This window comes from Staurois parvus, unplaced genomic scaffold, assembly GCF_062004578.1.
Source record: "Staurois parvus isolate SC_StPar_1 unplaced genomic scaffold, SC_StPar_1.0 ptg000448l, whole genome shotgun sequence".
In the NCBI taxonomy this organism is placed as follows: domain Eukaryota; kingdom Metazoa; phylum Chordata; class Amphibia; order Anura; family Ranidae; genus Staurois; species Staurois parvus.
In genome coordinates, this window is record NW_028318244.1 from 1,628,796 (window position 1) to 1,653,092 (window position 24,297).

A 24,297-nucleotide genomic window follows, 5' to 3' on the forward strand; every position below is an offset into this window, starting at 1 on the left:
TTTTTTTTTTTTGTGTGTGTGAAAACCACTAAACATTACTTAGTGAAAACAAAGGAACAAAGTAAACTCTTTGATTGCCCCTAAATGTTAACCCCCTTTCCAGTCTGCATCATTAGTACAGTGACAGCGTATATTAGCACTGATCACTCTGATACCCCAGGCTCACACCTAAGTGTTTCCCAGTGTTTTGCAGAAACGTACTACAGTCCGTTTAACATGATTTCCTAAGGGACATGTTCACATATCTGCATTTTCACCGGGTGCATTTTTTGGAAAGGGTCAGGGTCTATTTTAAACGCAAAAAGTTGTGTTTTTGGTTCTATAGACTTCAATGGAAATGCTACAGAAAAGCATATAGTGTGTTTTTGGTGCATTTTGCGTTTTAAATCTGCCTCGCAACAAGAAAAAAACGCACTGCAGAAATTGATCAAAAGCAAACTGCATAGGTGTGAACCTAGCCTTATGCAGGCCATAGATGGGTCGAAAATCGGCTGATTTTTCGGCCGAAAATAAAATCGGCCGATTTTCGGATCGTTAGTGGGCGATTTGGTCGGCCGATTTTCGGTATTTTGGCCGTTTTTTTTTTCCGGTAAAGTTGGAAAAAAATCGGCCGATTTTGCCGATCGGCCGATTTTCGCGGCAATTAGTGGGCGAATCGGCCGATTTTTTACTGATAAAAAAACTGCGCATGAGCAGTGACCTGCAAGAGGAAGACAAAAAGAAGAAAAAAAAGGGGAAGAGGATGAAGAAGAGGATGAAGAGGATGAGGATGAAGAAGAGGATGAGGATGAAGAAGAAGAAGAGGATGAGGATGAAGAAGAAGAAGAGGATGAAGAAGAGGATGAGGATGAAGAAGAGGATGAGGATGAAGAAGAAGAAGAAGAAGAGGAGGAGGATGAGGAGGAAGAAGAAGAAGAGGATGAGGATGAGGAAGAAGAAGAAGAGGATGAGGAAGAAGAAGAAGAGGATGAGGATGAGGAAGAAGATGAGGATGAAGAAGAAGAGGATGAGGAAGAAGAAGATGAGGATGAAGAAGAAGAGGATGAGGAAGAAGAAAAAGAAGAAGAGGATGAAGAAGATGAGGATGAAGAAGAAGAGGATGAGGATGAAGAAGAAGAAGAGGATGAAGAAGAAGAAGAGGATGAGGATGAAAAAGAAGAAGAGGATGAGGATGAAGAAGAGGATGAGGATGAAGAGGATGAGGATGAAGAAGAAGAAGAAGTAGGATGAAAATAAGAATAATTCCAGTCCAGCAAAAAGTGTATCTGCAGAGAGCTCCGCTATTTCTGACAGTTCTCTGACAGTTCCTTGACATTTACAGCGGTTGAAACATTGTATCTATTTGTTTCCGAATAAAAACATCTGTATCCTAAATGGAAATAAATAGATACAATGTTTCAACCGCTGTAAATGTCAAAGAACTGTCAGAAATAGCAGAGCTCTCTTCAGGGACACTTTTTGCTGGCTGTAGAAGGGATGAAAATCGGCCGATTTTTTTTACCATTGATGGCAACGTCGGCCGCTTGAACGACCGAATTTTCGTTTTTTAAAAGAAAAATCTGCCGTTTTTCTCCCCATCTATGGCCTGCATTAGTGTCACTGGTGATGTCAGTGTCATTTAGTCAGTTCCCCCTCCCCCCAGCGTCAGTGTCTTGCCCGACACACTGTCACAGTCCCACTATGTATAAAGAAGAAAAATTGCAGTATCTAAACAATAGGGGGTAAAATCTAAAGTGGATATGCATGGAGCTATTCTATATATAAAATGTACCCGGCGGACTTTTAAGGCACCCACAAAAAAGTAAACAAATTGTTTTATTGGTATACACAGGGTTAAAATGTAAAATAAAATTTAAGGACACGTTGTATACTACATTCAAAGTAATTACAGTGCATCCAGAAAGTATTCACAGCGCTTAACTTTTGCCACATTTTGTTATGTTGCAGCCTTATTCCAAAATTGATTAAATTCATTTTTTCCTCAACATTCTACAAACAATACCCCATAATGACAACGTGAAAGAAGTTTGTTTTGAAATCTTTGCAATTTATTAAAAATAAAAAACAAAAAAAACATGTACATAAGTATTCACAGCCTTATGACACTCAATATTGAGCTCTGGTGCATCCTATTCCCACTGATCATTCTTGAGATGTTTCCACAACTTGATTGCAGGCCACCTGTGGGAAGTTTAGTTGATTGGACATGATTAGTAAAGGCATAAACCTGTCTATATAAGGCCCCACATTTAACAGTGCATGTCAGAGCACAAACCAAGCCATGAAGTCCAAGGAATTGTTTGTAGACCTTCGAGACAGGGTTGTATTAAGGCACAGATCTGGGGAAGGGTACAGAAAACAGAAACATTTCTGCAGCATTGAAGGTCCCAATGAGCACAGTGGCCTCCTTCATCTGTAAATGGAAGAAGTTTGGAACCACCAGGAATCTTCTTAGAGTAGGCCGCCCAGCCAAAATGAGCAATCGAGGGAGAAGGGCATTAGCCAGGGAGGTAACCAAGCACCCAATGGTCTCTCTGAAAGAGCTCCAGCATTTCTCTGGGGAGAGAGAAGAACCTTCCAGAAGAACAACCATCTCTGCAGCACTCCACCAATCAGGCCTGTATGGTAGAGTGGCCAGATGGCAGCCACTCCTCAGTAAAAGACAAATGGCAGCCCGCCTGGAGTTTGCCAAAAGGCACCTGAGGGACTTTCAGACCATGAGAAACAAAACTCTCTGGTCTGATGAAACAAAGATTGAACTCTTTGGCCTGAATGCCAAGCATCATGTCTGGAGGAAACCAGGCACCGCTCACCACCTGGCCAAAACCATCCCTACAGTGAAGCATGGTGGTGGCAGGATCATGCTGTGTGGATGTTTTTCAGCGGCAGGAACTGGGAGACTAGTCAGGATCGAAGGAAAGATGAATGTAGCAATGTACAGAGACATCTTTGATGAAAACCTGTTCTAGAGCGCTCTGGACCTTAGAGTGGGGCAACAGTTCATCTTTCAACAGGACAACGACCCTAAACACACAGCCCACATAACAAAGGAGTGGCTATGGGCCAACTCTGTGAATGTCCTGGAGTGGCCCAGCCAGAGCCCAGACTTGACCCGATTGAACATCTCTGGAGAGATCTGAAAATGGCTGTGCACCAACGCTCCCCATCCAACCTGATGGAGCTTGAGAGGTACTGCAAAGAAGAATGGGAGAAATTGCCCAAAAATAGGTGTGCCAAGCTTGTAGGACTTGAGGCTGTAATTGGTGCTAAAGGGGCTTCAACAAAGTATTGAGCAAAGGCTGGGAATACTTATGTACATGTGGTTTTTTATTTGTAATAAATTGCAAAGATTTCAAAACAAACTTCTTTCACGTTGTCATTTTGGGGTATCGTTTGTAGAATGTTGAGGAAGACATTAATTTAATCCATTTTGGAATAAGTCTGTAACATAACAAAATGTGGCAAAAGTTAAGCGCTGGGAATACTTTCTGGATGCACTGTAAGGCACATCTGAAAGGTGTGTAGCATCACCAATGCATAGGAACGTACATAAAGTTCAATGTATTTGTAAAAGCATTAGAGATGAAGACATCAGTGATTGTAACATATCAAAGTAGGGGTGAGACCAGCCCTTGACTCATCACGAATCAAGTTCCGCTTCTTCAGGAGAATGGATGAGGAATGTAATCTACAGTACGTCAAACGTGTACATTGCAAAAATGCACAATAAAATATCAAAAAATAAAGTGAAATAAACTATAATGAGACCCTAGCCATAAGCGGCCATCATAAAATGTCTGCTGGGCGACGCCGCGACCATCCAAATAAATCAGAGGAGTTAAATCAGGAGGCACAAACACTCACTATCTGGACTGCATCTGGTACAATATTCTAAGTAAGACAAAAAGTAAAAAAATAACAGAAAAATGGTAAGCTTCTGAAGGAAGCGCATAAATGAAGAATGTGAAACATACCAAGATACCCACCTATACAAACATACTCTCATCATAAAGAGAAAACCATCAGGGGGTTTCAATACAACAACTTCACAGGCATACACTCACCATCCACTTTATTAGGTCCACCTTGCTAGTGCCTAGAGAATCTCCCCCACACCATTACACCACCACCAGCCAGTCAGGATGGATCCATGCTTTCATGTTTACGCCAAATTTTAACCCTACCATCTGAATGTTGCAGTTGCACCAGTCTGCCCATTCTCCTCTGATCTCTGACATCAACCAGGCATTTTTGTCCACACAACTGCCACTCACTGGATATTTTCTCTTTTTCTGACCATTCTCTGTAAACCCTAGAGATGGTTGTGTGTGAAAATCCCAGTAGATCAGCAGTTTTTGAAATACTCAGACCAGCCCATCTGGCACCAACAACCATGCCACGTTCAAAATCACTTAAATCCCCTTTCTTACCCATTCTGATGCACGGTTTGAACTTCAGCAAGTCGTCTTCACCACGTCGAGATGCCTAAATGCATTGAGTTACTGCCGTATGATTGGCTGATGAGCAGTTTTGTGTTACCAAGCAATTGAACCGTTGGACCTAATAAAGTGACCAGTGAGTGTACAGTCATGGCCAAAAATATTGTCCCCCCAGCAAAAAAGTGGAGAAACAAAAAGCCAAATCTAACACATTCCACGCAAAACCCCAAAAATGGACCGGACAAAATTATTGGCACCCTCTATTTAATATTTGGTAGCACACCCCAATTGCTTCCTGTAACCATCAATGAGTTTCTTCCACCTCTCTACTGGAATTTTGGAGCACTCTTCTTTTGCCAACTGCTCCAGGTCTCTCAGATTGGAAGGGTTCCTTTTCCCAACTGCTGTTTTGAGATCTCTCCACAGGTGCTCTTTGGGATTGAGATCTGGACTCATTGCTGGCCAGTTCAGTCCTCTCCAGTGCTTTGTCTGAAACCATTTTTGGGGGATTTTTGACGTGTGCGTTGGGTCATTGTCCTACTGTAAGACCCATGACCTCTGATGGAGACCCAACTTTCTGACACTGGGCCCTACATTGCACCCCAGAATTCTTTGGTAGTCTTCAGATTTCATAATGCCATGCAGACGGTCAAGACATCCAGTGCCTGAAGTAGCAAAGCAACCCAAAACATCAGTGAACCTCCACCATGTGTGACTGTAGGGACTGTATTCTTTTCTTTGAAGGCCTTATTGCTTCTTCTTAAAACAGTAGAACGATGGGCTTTACCAAAGAGCTGCCATTTTGTTTCGTCTGTCCACAGCACATTCTCCCAAAAGGATTTTGCCTTCCTCCTAAGTTTTGGCAAACTACAATCTGGTTCTTTAGCCACCATTTGAACAATCTGTTGCAATCTATAGTCAATTTTTCTCTTTCATCCACATCCAGGATGATGAGCTACAGCGTAATGGGCTATAAACTTCTTGACAATGTTGTGCACAATGGACACAGGAACAATGAAATCTGTTAATTGATACAGGTAATTAAAATTAAAAATTACAGAAACATTACAAACTTGGAATGCAACTATTTCTTACAATTTTGAGAAATTGCCAATAATTTTGTCCAGTCCATTTTGGGGGTTTAGAGTGGAATGTGTCAGATTTGGCTTTTTGTTTCTCCATTTTTTGTATCATACCAATAAAAACAAATAAAATAAACATGAGCATGCCTCAATATTTGTAATTGCAACAATTATCTGGGCAAAATGGTGCATTATCTGACTGAAATGCAGGGGGGGACAATATTTTTGGCCATGACTGCTCATTGCTATATTTTCCTCTCAGTTGAGATAGTTGCATTCTTCTGGCTGACCACAGGAGAGAGTTAACACATTACTAGATTTTCCATTTACCTGCGATATTTGCATTTTTTTTTAAATGGACCGCATGATGGAGGAAAAACATTACTACAGCCACTCTCAACCAGGGTTCCTCCAGAGGTGGATAGGTATTCCTGGAGCTGTGATTGATTGGCCTCCTATTTGATGGCGTCCCCATAGTTCCAGGTCTGACTCCGCTTGCAAAAATCCAAAGATCCTTTCGGCTATCTGTAAGCATGGTATTCTGACCATTATTGTTATGGGCATTCTTTCCACTGGCCACCAATGTAAGGGACATTTTCCCCACTGACCGTCAATAAACAGGTTTAGCAGGGGTTCCCAGAGGCCTGGAGATTATTAAGGGTTTTTCTGGGACCAAACGGTTGAGAAAGGTTGCATTGATATAGTTTCAGTTTACCTGGGATAGTTACGTTCTTTAGGTTAATTACTTAAGGGAGCTAACACATTATACACTGCTCCAAAAAATGAAAGGAGCACTTTGAAAACACCTCAGATCTCAATGGGGAGACACCTCCTGCTGGATATCTATACTGATATGGACGGGGTAATGTGTTAGGAACGTAAGGATGGCCCATCTTTTGATGGAAATGAAAATGACCGACCTACAGAGGACTGAATTCAGACACCCCGAAAATCAAAGTGAAAAAATGATGAAGCAGGCGAGTCCATTTTTCTGAAATTTCATTGCAGCAACTCAGAATGGTCCTCAGTAGTTTGTATGGCCCCCATGTGCTTGTATGCATGCCTGACAATGTGGGGGGAGGCTCCTAATGAGACGACGGATGGTGTCCTGGGGGATTTCCTCCCAGATCTGGACCAGGACATCACTGAGCTCCTGGACAGTCTGAGGTGCAACCTGGCGGCGTCGGATAGACCGAAACATGACATCCCAGAGGTGTTCTATTGGATTTAGGTCAGGAGAGCGTGGGGGCCATTCAATGGTATCAATTCCTTCATCCTCCAGGAACTGCCTGCATACTCTCTCCACATGAGGCCGGGCATTGTCGTGCACCAGGAGGAACCCAGGACCCACTGCACTAGGAAGAACCCAGGACCCACTGCACCAGGAGGAACCCAGGACCCACTGCACCAGTGTAGGGTCTGACAATGGGTCCAAGGATTTCATCCCAATACCTAATGGCAGTCAAGGTGCCATTGTCTAGCCTGTAGAGGTCTGTGCGTCCCTCGATGGGTATGCCTCCCCGGCACAGCTTCTCCAGACCCTTTCACGTCTGTCACATGTGCTCAGGGTGAACCTGCTCTCATCTGTGAAAAGCACAGGGCGCCAGTGGTGGACCTTCCAATTCTGGTGTTCAATGGCAAATGCCAATCGAGCTCTATGGTGCCGGGCAGTGAGCACAGGGTCCACTAGAGGACGTTGGGCCCTCAGGCCACCCTTATAAAGTCTATTTCTGATTGTTTGGTCAGAGACATTCACACCAGTGGCCTGCTGGAGGTCATTTTGTAGGGCTCTGGCAGTGCTCATCCTGTTCCTCCTTGCACAAAGGAGCAGATACCGGTCCTGCTGATGGGTTAAGGACCTTCTACGGCCCTGTCCAGCTCTCCTAGAGTAACTGCCTGTCTCCTGGAATCTCCTCCATGCTCTTGAGACTGTGCTGGGAGACACAACAAACCTTCTGGCAATGGCACAAATTGATGTACCATCCTGGAGGAGTTGGACTGCCTGTGCAACCTCTGCAGGGTCCAGGTATCACCTCATGCTACCAGTAGTGACACTGACCCTAGCCAAATGCAAAACTAGTGAAAAACAGTCAGAAAAGATGAATAGGGAAAAAAATATCAGTGGCCCACCTGTAAAACTATTCCTGTTTTTGGGGTTGTCTCATTGTTGCCCATCTAGTACACCTGTTGTTCATTTCATTAACACCAAAGCAGCTGAAACTGATTACCAACCCCCTCTGCTACTTACCTGACCAGATCAATATCTCAGGAGTGTCATTGACTTGATGCTATACTCTGATTAAAAAGTGTTCCTTTCATTATTTTGAGCAGTGTATATACAGTGAGGAACAGAAGTATTTGAACTCCCTGCGATATTGCAAGTTCTCCCTCTTAGAAATCATGGAGGGGTCTGAAATTCACATTGTAGGTGCATTCCCACTCTGAGAGACAGAATTTAAAAAAAAAAATTCAGGAAATCACATTGTATGATTTTTAAAGAATTTATTTGTCTTGCACTGCTGAACAGAAGTATTTGAACACCTGAGAAAATCAGTGTTAATATTTGGTACAGAAGCCTTTGTTTGCAATTACAGAGGTCAGACGTTTCCTGTAGTTCTTGACCAGGTTTGCACTGCAACAGGGATTTTGGCCCACTCCTCCACACAGATCTCCTCTAGATCTGTCAGGTTTTGGGGCTGTCACAGAGCAACACGGAGTTTCAGCTCCCTCCAAACATGTTCTATTGGATTTAGGTCTGGAGACTGGCTAGGCCACTCCAGAACCTTGATATGCTTCTTACGGAGCCACTCCTTGGTTATCCTGGCTGTGTGCTTCGGGTCGTTGTCATGTTGGAAGACCCATCTTCAATGCTCTGACTGAGGGAAGGAGGTTGTTGCTCAAAATCTCACAATAAATGGCCCCATTCATCCTCTCCTTAATACAGTGCAGTCGCCCTGTCCTCTTCGCAGAAAAGCACCCCCAAAGCATGATGTTACCACCCCCATGCTTCACAGTAGGGATGGTGTTCTTGGGATGCAACTCATCCTTCTTTTTCCTCCAAACACGACGAGTGAAGTTTAGACCAAAAAGTCTCATCTGACCACATGCCTTTCTCCCATGCCTCCTGTGGATCATCCAGATGGTCATTGGCAAACTTCAGATGGGCCTGGACATGTGATGACTTGAGCAGGGGAACCTTCCGTGCAATGCATGATTTGAAACCATGACGGCGTAGTGTTCTACCGACAGTGACCTTTGAAACTGTGGTCCCAGCTCTCTTCATGTCATTGACCAGCTCCTCCCTTGTAGTTCTGGGCTGATTCCTCACCTTTCTTATCATCAGTGATACCCCACGAGGTGAGATCTTGCATGGAGCCCCAGTCCGAGGGAGACTGACAGTCGTCTTTAGCCTCTCCCATTTTCTAACAATTGCTCCAAAAGTGCATCTAGTTTCACCAAGCTGCTTGGCAATTGCCCCGTAGCCCTTTCCAGCCTTGTGGAGGTCCACAATTTGGTCTCTGGTGTCTTTTGACAGCTCTTTGGTCTTGCCCATGGTAGTAGTTGGCGTCTGACTGACTGTAAGGTGGACAGGTGTCTTTAAAGAGCTCAGACAGGTGCTACTAAGTTAGATTAATGAGTGGAGTAGAGGTGGACTTTTTAAAAGCACAGTAACAGGTCTTGGAGAGCCAGAATTCTTGCTGTTTCTTAGGTGTTCAAATACTTATGTTCAGCAGTGCAAGACAAATAAATTCTTTAAAAATCATACAATGTGATTTCCTGAATTTTTTAAATTCTGTCTCTCAGAGTGGGAATGCACCTACAATGTGAATTTCAGACCCCTCCATGATTTCTAAGTGGGAGAACGTGCAAAATCGCAGGGTGTTCAAATACTTCTGTTCCTCACTGTAGCTTCAATTCAATTGGGATAACTGCATTCTTTATGTTGGCCACACGAGGGAGGTAACATATTACTGTATCTAATTGAATAATTGCATTCTTTAGGATGACCAGATGAGGGAGCTAACACATTACTATCTTTTCAATTTCATTTGGATATTATGTTGCTTAAGTTGACAACAGGTAGGAGCTAATACACTACTATATTTACAATTTAAAAGCAAAGTGCGGAATAAAAAAACCCCAAACATTCATACTCACCCATGCAAGTGCAGCAACTGTCCTCTGCCGGCTCGAAGACCGAGAGCCAAACAATCACATGACCACTGAAGACTTCACTAGGGAGAGAAGGATAGCTGTCAGTCACCGGCTCTGACCCTCCAGCGCTCATTGGAGCACCAGGCTGTGAAGGGGGCGAGATTGGCTGAACCACACTGAGAGGAAGAGCCAGTTGCTGGTCAGGCACCTGGGTGGATCCCGACATTATTGTCCAGATCCCTCCAGAGCCTAAACCTGCAGAGTGACGTCAGCCGACAGCAGGCTTTAGCCCTACTTTGATATAAAGTGCAGATGGAAGCAATCAGTAATAGATAAGACACTGTTCTGACTTATTTACTTGTGTTTGCAAATTTCAGCTTGAGTCGCTGAGCTCTGTTGACAGCAGAGGTATTACATCAGTTGCCAGGTAGACACAGGAAAACATACCTTTCTTAAGTGAAATTGAGACATGGCTGGGATGCCAAAATTAGTCTTTTTGTACTTACCTATGGACTAGTTCATGAACTGGAGTTTACATTTGGAAAAAGAAATCTAGTTGTGCGGTGTCCCCGTGTTGGCAGTGTCTAAGTTAGTGGTGGTTGAAGCCCACTAAATCCAAATTTTTGTCTGCAACTCACATAACTGAATTGTTAAAGTGTTACTAAACCCCGGACCCTGCATTCACTATATCCGGTCTCCCCGGACCCTGCATTCACTATATCCAGTCTCCCCGGACCCTGCATTCACTGTATCCGGTCTCCCCGGACCCTGCATTCACTATATCCGGTCTCCCCGGACCCTGCATTCACTATATCTGGTCTCCCCAGACCCTGCATTCACTATATCCGATCTCCCCGGACCCTGCATTCACTATATCTGGTCTCCCCGGACCCCGCATTCACTATATCCGGTCTCCCCGGACCCCGCATTCACTATATCCGGTCTCCCCGGATCCCGCATTCACTATATCCGGTCTCCCCGGACCCTGCATTCACTATATCCGGTCTCCCCGGACCCTGCATTCACTATATCCGGTCTCCCCGGACCCTGCATTCACTATATCCGGTCTCCCCGGACCCTGCATTCACTATATCCGGTCTCCCCGGACCCTGCATTCACTATATCCGGTCTCCCCGGACCCTGCATTCACTATATCCGGTCTCCCCGGACCCTGCATTCACTATATCCGGTCTCCCCGGACCCTGCATTCACTATATCTGGTCTCCCCGGACCCTGCATTCACTGTATCCGGTCTCTCCGGACCCTGCATTCACTGTATCCGGTCTCCCCGGACCCTGCATTCACTATATCCGGTCTCCCCGGACCCTGCATTCACTATATCCGGTCTTCCCGGACCCTGCATTCACTATATCTGGTCTCCCCGGACCCTGCATTCACTATATCTGCTCTCCCCGGACCCTGCATTCACTATATCCGGTCTCCCCGGACCCTGCATTCACTGTATCCGGTCTCCCCGGACCCTGCATTCTCTATATCCGGTCTCCCAGGACCCTGCATTCACTATATCCGGTCTCCCCGTACCCTGCATTCACTATATCCGGTCACCCCGGACCCTGCATTCACTATATCCGGTCTCCCCGGACCCTGAATTCACTATATCCGGTCTCCCAGGACCCTGCATTCACTATATCTGGTCTCCCAGGACCCTGCATTCACTATATCCGGTCTCCCCGGACCCTGCATCCACTATATCCGGTCTCCCCGGACCCTGCATTCACTATATCCGCTCTCCCCGGACCCTGCATTCACTATATCCGCTCTCCCCGGACCCTGCATTCACTATTTCCGGTCTCCCCGGACCCTGCATTCACTATATCCGCTCTCCCCGGACCCTGCATTCACTATATCTGGTCTCCCCGGACCCTAAATTCACTATATCTGGTCTCCCCGGACCCTGCATTCACTATATCTGGTCTCCCACGGTACACACAACATGGAAATGCAATTATTTTAGTAAATATAAACTGCTAAATATCTTTTCTCATCAGCAGTAGAATATAGCAGTCTTGTGACTTCTATCAGTGTCCAGCAGAGCACTGGTTAAAGCTAGTAGGAGTAGTTTTCATTTTGCTCTAGGAGGATGCAGGACCCCTGACCTCTGTCTGGATAGTGCTGATTGGCCCCGTGCTGATCACATGCACCCTCCCAAGAAGAAAAAAATTATCTAGCCATATACACTAAACTAAGCATATGCAGCTTGCCCACAAGACACTGTTCTATCAGCAGATGGATTGGGGACAGTAGAAAAAGGGGAGGATCAGAGAAGACAGGATCAAACAGCCTTTATACACAATGCAGAGGATTAACCCCTTAGGTTCCACAGTGAGTATAACAAGCATGCTGCTTATACAGACTGATGTTACTGTTGTGGGTTTAGTAACACATTAAGAAACTTCTTATTCACAGGACACCCTCCATCACGTGTCCCCTCCAAAAATGGGAAATTATCCTTCATTTCAACACAGTGGGTGGAGCCACCCAAATAATTCCTTTATGCCCCATTAGGGCAGGGGATTACCCCCATTTTACCTTCAATTGTATAGAAGTGAAGTGATAACAACACACTTCTATTAATCAGCAGAACAATATCCAGCTTATCATGCTGTTTTTCAAGCTTGAAAGTTGCATTCTGTAGGTTTACCACTTGAGGGAGCTAACACACTACTCTGCTCTCCAACACTGATTGCATTTCTCAGGCTAACCACATGAGGGCGCTAACAGATAATTATATTTTGCAGCAACCTTGATAAATAGTACAGCATGCCTGTGGCTTTTATGTTGAACCTCCTGTGCACTTAAATAAAGAGTTTTAATATGATGTACCTATTTGGATATATATATATATATATATATATAAAACAAAAAAAAATAAAATAAAAATAAATATATATATATATAAATATATATACACACACACATACACATATATATACTATGCCGGGCCAACATTCCGTTAAGGCAATCCATTAATTTAACTAGGCTGTCAATTGCAGCGCAAAAGACCGAAAAACAAACACGCCGCATTTCAGGTAAAGCAGGTGCATTCCCTTGGAGGTGCATTGGAGTACCAATAAAAATGAATGGTGCTGCTCATATGTGTACCGTGCTCTGCTGAGCATTGCAGGAATGAAAATGATGTCTTACCACAAAGAGGTGCAAATTGGTCATTAGGGACCACTCATTTAGGGTCACTCATTGACACCCATACCAGACCCTCCTTAACCACTTGAGCTTTGTAATAAAAAAAGTTTGGAAAAAAATAAAAATAAAATAAAGAAAAATAATAACAATAATAATAAAAATAAAAAAATAAAATAATAATAATAAAAAAAAATATATATATATATATACACATACACACACAGTATAATTAGGATAGTTATGCTCCTTAAGTTCACCACAGGAAGGAGCTAATACATTACTATACAGTGATACCTCTGTTTACGTATTTACTGAGTTCTCCGGGATGTTGCGAAAAATTTGTAAACTGAAATTGAAAACCAATTAATCCGTTCCGGAGGTAAAAAAAAGTCTTTTATCTGTTCAAAATTCTTTATAAAGTGCACTTTAAAGGCATAAATACTGTACAGGAACATGCTAAAACATTTCCAGAATGGCTCCACATGCAAAAACAGCTCCAACACCTCCACACTCTACGCCACGTGCTACCCACAGACACCGGCATGCACGGTGCAATTCATCGTGCGAAAACTTGCTTTGTATTGCAAAAATGTTTTTTTAAATTGAAGCATTATTTTCAATAGATTTTCATTCTTAAACTGAAAATTACGTTAACTGACGCATTTGTAAACCGAGATACCACTGTATTTTCCATTTAAAAGAGAAGTGCAGGAAAAAAAAAAAACTATATACAGTATATATATATATATATATATATATATATATATATATATATATATATATATTTACATACACAGTGCATATAAAAAAGTCTACACACCCCTGTTATAATGTCAGGTTTCTGTGATGTAAGAAAATGAGACAAAGATAAATAATTTCAGAACTTTTTCCACCTTTAATGTGACCTATAAACTGTACAACTCAATTGAAAAACAAACTCAAATCTTTTGGGGGGGGGAATAAACATAAACAACTAAAATGTGGTTGCATAAGTGTGCACACCCTCTTATAACTGGGGATGTAGCTGTGTTCAAAATTAAGCAATCACATACAAAATCATGTTAAATAGGAGTCAGTACACACCTGCCGTCATTTAAAGTGCCTCTGATTAACCCCAGATAAAGTTCAGCTGTTCTAGTAGGTCTTTCCTGACATTTTCTTAGTCACATCCTACAGCAAAAGCCATGGTCTGCAGAGCGCTTCCAAAACATCAGAGGGATCTCATTGTTAAAAGGTACCAGTCAGGAGAAGGGGACAAAAGAATTTCCAAGGCATTAGATATACCCTGGAACACAGTGAAGACAGTCATCATCAAGTGGAGAAAATATGGCACAACAGTGACATTACCAAGAACTGGACGTCCCTCCAAAATGGATGAAAAGACGAGAAGAACACTGGTCTGGGAGGCGGCCAAGAGGCCTACAGCAACATTAAAGGAGCTGCAGGAATATCTGGCAAGTACTGGCTGTGTGGTCCATGTGACAACAATCTCCCGTATTCTTCATATGTCTGGGCTATAGGGTAGAGTGGCAAGACGGAAGCCTTTTCTTACGGAAAACATCCAAGCCCGGCTAAATTTTGTAAAAACACATCTGAAGTCTCCCAAAAGCATGCTGAAAATGTGTTATGGTCTGATGAAACCAAGGTTGAACTTTTTGGCCATAATTCCAAAAGATATGTTTGATGCAAAAACAACACTGCACATCACCAAAAGAACACCATATCCACTGTGAAGCATGGTGGTGGCAGCATCATGCTTTGGGGCTGTTTTTCTTCAGCTGGAACTGGAACCTTAGTCATGGAAGAGGGAATTATGAACAGTTCCAAATACCAGTCAATATTGGCACAAAACCTTCAGGCTTCTGCTAGAAAGTTGAACATGAAGAGGAACTTCATCTTTCAGCATGACAACCACCCAAAGCATACATCCAAATCAACAAAGGAATGACTTCACCAGAAGAAGATGAAGGTTTTGGAATGGCCCAGCCAGAGCACAGACCTGAATCCAATGGAAAATCTGTGGGGTGATCTGAAGAGGGCTGTGCACAGGAGATGCCCTCGCAATCTGACAGATTTTGAGTGTTTTTGCAAGGAAGAGTGAGCAAATAATGCCAAGTCAAGATGTGCCATGCTGATAGACTCATACCCAAAAAGGCTGAGTGCTGAAATCACATCAAAAGGGGCTTCAACAAAGTATTAGTGTAAGGGTGTGCACACTTATGCAACCATATTATTTTAGTTTTTTATTTTTACTTCCCTCCACCTAAAAGATTTCAGTTTGTTGTTCAACTGAGTTGTACAGTTTATAGGTCACATTAAAGGTGGAAAAAGTTCTGCAATTATTTATTTGTCTCATTTTTTTACATCAGAGAAACTTGACATTTTAACAGGGGTGTGTAGACTTTGTATATTAAATATATATATATATATTAGAGAGAGAGAGAGAGAGTTATTATATATATAGTTTATGTTATAAAACATATCCAATTAAGAAACAAATTAAAAAATCTAATTTCTTCATACATTTAGTATGTATTCTGTTACATGTCTTTGGTAAAAAAAATCCCAATAAGTGTATATTAATTGTTTATTAATCGATTAATCTATCAATCCTGATGTACTTACAGCCTATCTCATTTCTTGAGGCCCTAATATGCCAGGACAGTACAAATACACCATCAAATGACCCATTTTTGGAAGTCCAAGATAAGTAAGAGTCATGGTGAATTTTTTTCAGTTCTAATTTTATGTAACAATTGTTTAGAAAATAAAGATATTAAATAAAAAATGTTTTTACCAATTTAGTTTTACATACCCATTTTTGGAAGTCCAAGATATTTAGTAAGAGGCATGGTGAATTTTTTCAGTTCTAATTTTATGTCACAATTGTTTTGGTAAAAACATTTTTTATTTAATTTCTTTATTTTCCAAACAATTGTGACATAAAATTAGAACTTCAAAAAATTCACCATGCCTCTTACTTATTTTGGACTTCCAAAAATGTGTATGTAAAACAAAATTGGTAAAAACATTTTTTATTTAATTTCTTTATTTTCCATTTAGTTTTACATACCCATTTTTGGAAGTCCAAGATATTTAGTAAGAGGCATGGTGAATTTTTTTTAAGTTCTAATTTTATGTCACAATTGTTTGGAAAATAAAGAAATTAAATAAAAAATGTTTTTACCAATTTTGTTTTACATACCCATTTTTGGATGTCCAAGATATTTAGTAAGAGGCATGGTGAATTTTTTCAGTTCTAATTTTATGTCACAATTCTTTGGAAAATAAAGAAATTAAATAAAAAATGTTTTTACTGATTTAGTTTTACATACCCATTTTTGGAAGTCCAAGATATTTAGTAAGAGTCATGGTGAATTTTTTGAAGTTCTACGTTTATGTCACAATTGTTTGGAAAATAAAGAAATTAAATAAAAAATGTTTTTACCAATTTTGTTTTACATACCCATTTTTAGATGTCCAAGATAAGTAAGAGGCATGGTGATTTTTATCAGTTCTAATTTTATGTCACAATTGTTTGGAAAATAAAGAAATTAAATAATTTTTTTTTACCAATTTAGTTTTACATACCCATTTTTGGAAGTCCAAGATATTTAGTAAGAGGCATGGTGATTTTTTTTAAGTTCTAATTTTATGTCACAATTGTTTGGAAAATAAAGAAATTAAATAAAAAATGTTTTTACCAATTTAGTACTACATACCCATTTTTGGAAGTCCAAGATATTTAGTAAGAGGCATGGTGATTTTTTGAAGTTCTAATTTTATGTCACAATTGTTTGGAAAATAAAGAAATTCAATACATTTTTCTTGCCAATTTTGTTTTACATACTGTCACCAGTGCAGTACAGCATCATCATATGACTAGTGTGGCAGTGATCAGGGATACTGACTGATGACAGTATGTAAAAAGATAAATAAATCATTTTTTAATTCAATTTTTTTTTTTACTTTTCTGTGCGAATTCCGCACCGCATCACAATCGCACCCCGTTTGTGCGAACCGCTGCGGGTATGTATGTTAACTTAACGAAACCCTGGAATCGGTTCGCAAAACGCGGTACGATGTGCAGGGGCAGTCTGACCATTCATGCACTCGGGAACTGCTTGAGGGCGGGGGGTCAGTAGGGGGTCCCATGAAATGCCCCTGGTACCTTTTATAGGCTTTTCTGGGTGTGCTTTGAGTGTGGGCAAGGACACAGGGGCCCCATGATCCCCTATTGCCTGGGGGCCCCATGAGTTGTCAGTCCACCCCTGGCGATGTGTAGAATTGGATCACATGGCTGTGAATACCCATGACATCCGATTCTAGTGTAGACAAAAAGAAAAGGGTCCTGCACCATTTTGGAGCGGGTGCGGTGCAACTTGAGCAATACACAATGTATGGCTCCAATCGCACCGCACAGAATTTGCATGAAATTTGCACAGGAATGTGGTGCAGTTCCCGGGCGAATCTCATGCGATATACCGCACCGCAGAAGTGTGATTCCAGGCTCAAGACACATTACAAGACATATCCATGATCCTACTTTCAAATGAAAGTGTTATTTTTGATGTCACATAATTCTCTAAAGCATCCCGGCACTTTGATGCTAACGCGGGCCCTGGGCTGTAGAACAAGACAAGCACAGGATACATTATAAACCTCTTAACTCAATTAAAACGCACGCAGAATAAAGGCAGCCATGGAAGTTTCTTCAAAGGATGCCGGCGTGTCGTGTTTCCTTTAATGAAAGCTCATACATAGAGTACCCAGGAAGAGTTATCATTTAATTGAATTTCAAGATGTTCTGGGCTCTGGGTATGATGTTGAAAATAATGAAAAGTAAATATATAGAGTGCAAGAAAGATGTAACTGGAGGATGGATATGTACCATGGAACATTCACTGGTATGAAAACTTCAGGCCACCAAAAAGTTTCCAAATGTAACTTGAAGGTATAGCTGTCTCTTTTGATTTAGCCAACGGCTGCCCTTCTGCATAGTGAGCACAGGGGGTCGTTTGCTTAGCACAGAACGCCTTGGAAAAGATGCCGAGGTGGGGCAGTGACATCACACTCTCTACCTCGTCCAATCAGAGAATGCCCTGTATTCATTGAAAAAAATACAAAGCGTTCTGTTAATGGTGGTCATGCCCATGAGCAACCCAGCACAGGACCTGGAAGACCATGGAGATCACTGTGGTAGCACCGACTACTACAGTGATTTTATGCTTCCACAGTGGTCCCTTACGGGGGAGTTTGCTTAGCATGGCCCCCTTTTACAGAACGCCTTGGAAAAGATGCCGAGGTGGGGCAGTGACATCACACTCTCTACCTCGTCCAATCAGAGAATGCCCTGTATTCATTGGAAAAAATACAAAGCGTTCTGTTAATGGTGTCCATGCCCATGAGCAACCCAGCACAGGACCTGGAAGACCATGGAGATCACTGTGGTAGCACCGACTACTACAGTGATTTTATGCTTCCACAGTGGTCCCTTAGTGGGGAGTTTGCTTAGCATGGCCCCCTTTTACAGAACACCTTGGAAGAGATGTCGAGGTGGGGCAGTGACATCACACTCTCTACCTCGTCCAATCAGAGAATGCCCTGTATTCGTTGAAAAAAATACAAAGCGTTCTGTTAATGGTGGCCATGCCCATGAGCAACCCAGCACAGGACCTGGAAGACCATGGAGATCACTGTGGTAGCACCGACTACTACAGTGATTTTATGCTTCCACAGTGGTCCCTTAGGTATGGCGCATGAATACTTACATTGGTCCAAAGTGGACCAATGTAAGTATGCAATACAAACCACATCTGGAGTTCAGCTTTAGATGTGTATGTTGCGGTTGGTATTGCCACGGCACTGTTATACAGTTAGAAATCTCTATGTGCTGTAATGTACAGCGCTGAGCCAACTATTGGCGCTTTATAAATACTGTATAATAATAATAATAATGTGTGCATTTTTTCATGGTATGTGTACCTAGTGTACTGATGTTTGTGGTGACAATATTTAACAATCAACATAAAGAAACTGTATTGATAGAAATATCTGCACCAAGCCTGGACAGTTTTAGAGAAGGTCTCCAATGATTGGCAGTAAGCCAATCATTGGAGACCTTCTCTAATGATTGGCAGTAAGCCAGAACACCAAAAAGCTTTCTTGAGCACCCAGAAGTTTTTCTGAGTATCTGGAAGCTGTCCTGAGCTATAAAGGGTGTACCGAGCATCAATAAACTGCCCTTAGCACCAAGAGGTTTTTCTGAGCCCACAGGGGCTGTACTGAGTGTCCAGCTGCTGTCCTGAGCATCAAGGAGCTGTCCTGAGCATCAGGAGGCTGCCTTGAGCACCCAGTGACTGTCCTGACCACCCAAGATCTCTCCTGAGACCAAGGAATTGTTCTAAACACCCAGAGGTTGTCAGTCCTGAGCACCAAGAAGCTGTCCTGAGGACCCAGAAGCTCTCCAGAGCAACAATAGGCTGTCCTGAGCAAACAAGAGCTGCCCTAGGCATCAAGAGGCTCTCCTGAGCACCAAATAGCTGCACTGAGCATCAAGAGACTGTCATGAGCAGCAAAGAGCTGCCCTGAGTACTAAGAGTTTGTTCTGAGCACTAAGAGGTTTTTCTGAACGGGCAGAGGCAGTCCTGAGTATCCACAGGCTGTTCTGAGCACTAAAGGGCTGCCCGGAGCACACAAAAGCTGTCTTAACCACCCCAGGGCTCTCCTGAGGACCAGAGAACTGTCCTGAGCAGTAAGAGGCTGTTCTGATGACCTAGAGGATGTCCTGAGGATCCAGAAGTTCTCCAGAGCACCAAAGGCTGTCCTGAGCACCAAAGAGCTCTCCTAAGCACCAAAAGGTTGTCCTGAGCACCTAGAGGTTTTGATGAGCACACAGAGGTAGTCCTAAGTGTCCAGAGGCTGTTATGAGCTATACAGAGCTTCCCTGAGCACACAAAAGCTGTCTTAACCACCTGAACACTAGATAATTCTCCTGAGCACCAAGGGGCTGTTCTGAGCACCTAGAGGATGTCCTGAAGATTCAGAAGCTCTCCAGAGCACCAAGAGGCTGTTCTGAGCACCAAGAAGCTGTCCTGAGAACCAAAGAGCTGTCCTGAGCACCAAGAGGTTTTCCTGAGCACCAAGAGGTTTTTCTGAGTATTCAGAAACTGTTCTGAGTATCCAGAGGCTGTCCAGAGCACCAAGAGGCTGACCTGAGCACTACAAATCTGTCCTGAGAATCAAGAGGTTGTCCTGAGCAACCAGAGGCTGTTCAGAACCCCAAGATGCTGCCCTGAGCACCAAGATGTTTTTCTGAGCATGCAAAAACTGTTCTGAGTATCCAGAGGCTGTCCAGAGCACCAAGAGGCTGTCTTGAGCACCAAAGATCTGTCCTGAACACCAAGAGACTGTCCGGACAACCCAGAGGCTCTCCTGAGCACCAAAGGATTTTCTGAGCACCCAGAGGTTTTCCTGAGGACCAAGAGGCTGCCCCGAGCACTAAGAGGTTTTTCTGAGCATGCAGAAACTGTTTCAAGTATCCAGAGGCTGCCCAGAGCACCAAGGAGCTGTCCTGAGCAGCAAGAGATTGTCATGTGCACCCAAAGACTGTTCTGAGTACAAAGAGGCTGTCCTGACCACCCAGAGGCTCTCCTGAGCACCAAAGTGACTGTCCTGAACACCAAAGAGCTGCCCTGAGCATTCAGAGGCTGCCCTGACCACCCATAGGCTCTCCTGAGCACCAGGAGGCTGTCCTGAGCACAAAAAGGTTGTCCTGACCACCCAAATGCTGCTCTAAAAATGCTGTATTCTAAGCACCCAGCCTTGGTGCCACTTTGGGCCTTGTGTAGGGGTGCAGAATGTACAATGTGTACAACTATCTAGCTAATCAATTGGCTGAGTGTCTGGAGTAGTTATGTCTTTGTCAATACTCAAGTAATACTGTGGCCCAGGGGAAGAACTCATACTAAATAGGTATGGGCCATCTTCTCCCTCTTGCTACTGATAGCCAAAGGGCAGTTTGCAGCTGCAGAACCAGAGGTGTAGGTAAGGGGAGTTGATGTGTGTGTAAAGGAGGGGAGGGGAGTTACGCACTTTGGGTCACTGTTTTTCACCACTGGCTATTTGTTTGACATGTTTTGTTATGACTCTGCACTTGTGGCCCTTGTGTTCCCATTATTGTCCATGTATTGCCACCATGTGAATGTATTCTGGCAATGTTTTGTCATGATTGCCCATTTGTTGACCATTTTATTGCCTTTATTAGCTAAGCATTGCCACCCCTACCAATGTGTTGCTTGGGTATTGTCACGATTGCCTGTTTGTTGTTTGATATTTTGATATTTGTTGCCTGTGGATTGTGATTGCTCACTTGTTGTCTATATATTGTCACAATTACTCATTTGCTGCCTATGTATTGTGACAGTCACCAATTTGTTGCCTTTACATTAGAACTATTGCTTGTTTGATTCTCATATATTGTCACAATGACCTGTATATTGCCAAAACTGCCATTTGTTGCCTGCATATTGCTACTGTTGTCTGTTTATTGCTCATGTGTTTCCATTTGTCTGTTTGTAACTCATGTATTGTCACAATTGTCCATTTTTTGCCTGTGTATTGTCACGGTTGTCCATTTGCTGCCCATACATTGCCGACGACACACAAATCTATCTCTCAACCCCCTACCTCACCCCCTCGGTCTCCGCCCGAATCACACACCTGCTGAGCCACATATCAGACTGGATGTTGCTCCACTTCCTTAAACTGAACCTCTTTCATGTCTTCCCCCCAGCCCAGACACCACCCCCCATTGACTTCTCCATCACATCCAACAACGCCACCATCAAACCAGCCTCGCAGGCCAGAGTACTTGGTATCATTCTGGACTCCAACCTATCCTTCCAGCCCCAAGTCCAATCTTTAACAAACTCGTGCAGACTCCACCTCCGCAACATCACCAAAATCCGCACGTTCCTAACCCCAGAAACCACTAAACAGCTCATCCACTCCCTCATCATATCACGACTCGACTACTGCAACTCCCTCCTCACTGGCCTGCCTCGCTGCTGGCTATCCCCGCTTCAGTCGATCCTGAATACGGCTGCCAGACTCATTCACCTTTCCAACCGCTCCATCTCCGCCACCCCCCTCTGCCAATCCCTCCACTGGCTTCCGATTGCGCAACGGATCAAATTCAAAATCCTAACACTGACGTACAAAGCCGTCCACCATACTGCCCCGTACTACATCTCTGACCTAATATCCAAGTACCACCCAACACGCACACTCCGCTCCTCACAAGACCTCCTTCTCTCTAGTTCCCTGGTCTCCTCCTCCCATGCCCGCCTCCAGGACTTCTCCAAGGTGTCACCCATGCTCTGGAAGTCCCTGCCCCAACCCATCAGATTATCACCTACTCTCCTCTCCTTTAGGCGCACCCTGAAAACCCATCTCTTCAGGGAAGCCTACCCCACCCCCTGCTAACTTGCCGACCTCCTCCACTCTTCCTACCACCCCATCCCCAACAGCTTTCTCCTCCTGTGCCACCATCCCCTCCCCCCTAGATTGTAAGCTCTAAAGAGCAGGGCCCTTGATCCCCTCATGTTTTGCATTGTATTGGTATTGTTCTGTCACATGTTCTGTCCCCCTTTGTAATGTACAGCGCTGAGCAAACTATTGGCGCTTTATAAATACTGTATAATAATAATAAATAATAATAATTATTCATTTCTAAGCTTGTGTGTTGCTACCACTGCACATTTTCTACCCAAGTATTGTCAAAAACATCCATGCGTTCCCCAGGTATTGTCACTTTTGAGCATCTACTACACATATTATAGCTATGGCCAGAGCTACTTTGGGCACCATATTACAATGTGACCCAGGCCTGTCATTACTAAATTACACACCAATAATTTGGTCATGGCTCTTGTTGGTATTGCACACAAAGGCTCTATACCCCTACAGAGTCTCAGGCTCACAAGGTTACAATTGTTCTCAGCACAAGTAGTTTGCCCGGTTACGTCTTGTGCTACCAAGGAGTCGAGACTAGCAGCATCACAAGAACAATCAATTCCAGCAAATGTGATAATGGAACATTACACCACTTAGATCAGAAGGTTCTGTAAGTGACATTGTCTGTTCTGATTTATCAATATACATTGACTCCACACAGAGGAAAGTAATAGAAACCTCACGTGTCTTCACAGCTGCAGTGGAAGAATCGAGGCCGAGGATGATAGGAACAAAACACGATGATATTTGTCTGCTAATACAACAGTACATGATATCAGATTCAACGTCAGTTCCATGGGCTTGTTCAGGGTCTTTCTATACAATATATGTCATGCTTTTTTAATGCACACTGCTAGCAAGGAACAAAATTTTTCCATTAAAAAGAATCAGTCAACTCAAAACTCATGTAGCTCTACCCTCTCAAGAGCTGCTGGATTTATGTGGGTCCCCCTAAGCTCTGCACAGCCATGCAACACACATTTTCCCACATCTTGCACCCAGAGTCAATAATACAGTCCTTGAGCTGGTTTTTAGTTGTTTTCATTGAGGGGTTACTTGGATGAGGTCTAGGGGTATATGGGATGCCCAAGGAACTGTAAATTTGAGGACAAACTTCTTAGCAGCATGTACACAAAATGTAGATCAGCAAAACTAGTACTGTCTCTTTAAAGAGCTATAAAGTTCCCTTGGTGTATCTCCCCAGACCCAAGATGAATCTTTCCACTTCACCCGGCTGCACTGAGGGTATCCCTGGGCAAGGGATTCCAAGATCTAGCAATTAAATAGGCCTGGATGAGAACTGGTTTGGCGCTGCACCTGACCACCTTCTCCCAGGGGGTGTAGGAGTACTCACACCGTTCTGTCCTGTCATCGTGGTGGGTTGGTAGCTGCTTTCAGGCCTTTTGCTGGGATAGCTCCTTCCCTGTTGCTTGGAATGTCCTTCCTAAGAAACCTTGGGCAGTGGAGATCCTCTTGTCTACCCTGTAGGTAGCCTCCCTGCCCTGACGGCCCCCTCCCTAGTTCCACACTCCAGTCTTCTCTCAAACTATCTTCCACCCAACCCCCTGTTTGCTCAGGCTTTACAATATTTAAGGGCTGCCCTTGGTCACCATGTCCGGCCTCTGCCTGGTGATTGGCCAAATGCCCCCAAACATGCAGTTCTAGGCCTCCTAGCCTTCTCCACCCTTCTTCCAGAAAGTTATCTATGTTTCTGGCAGGGTGGGAGGGCTCCAGAAGCCCTGACCTGTAGAGCCTCCCAGCCTGTCCTGAAATGATGTCCTGCCTGACTCTCAGGCTGACTCACCCCGGGCTGCTACCCAGTCTCTAACTAACAACCACAATGAACCTAGCTACCTAGAGGGCACTACACTGATATTTCATCTTTTGCTGGATGCTGAAGGGTTTTAAGTGTATGCAAAGGCTGTGTTGGAGAGTTTAGATAG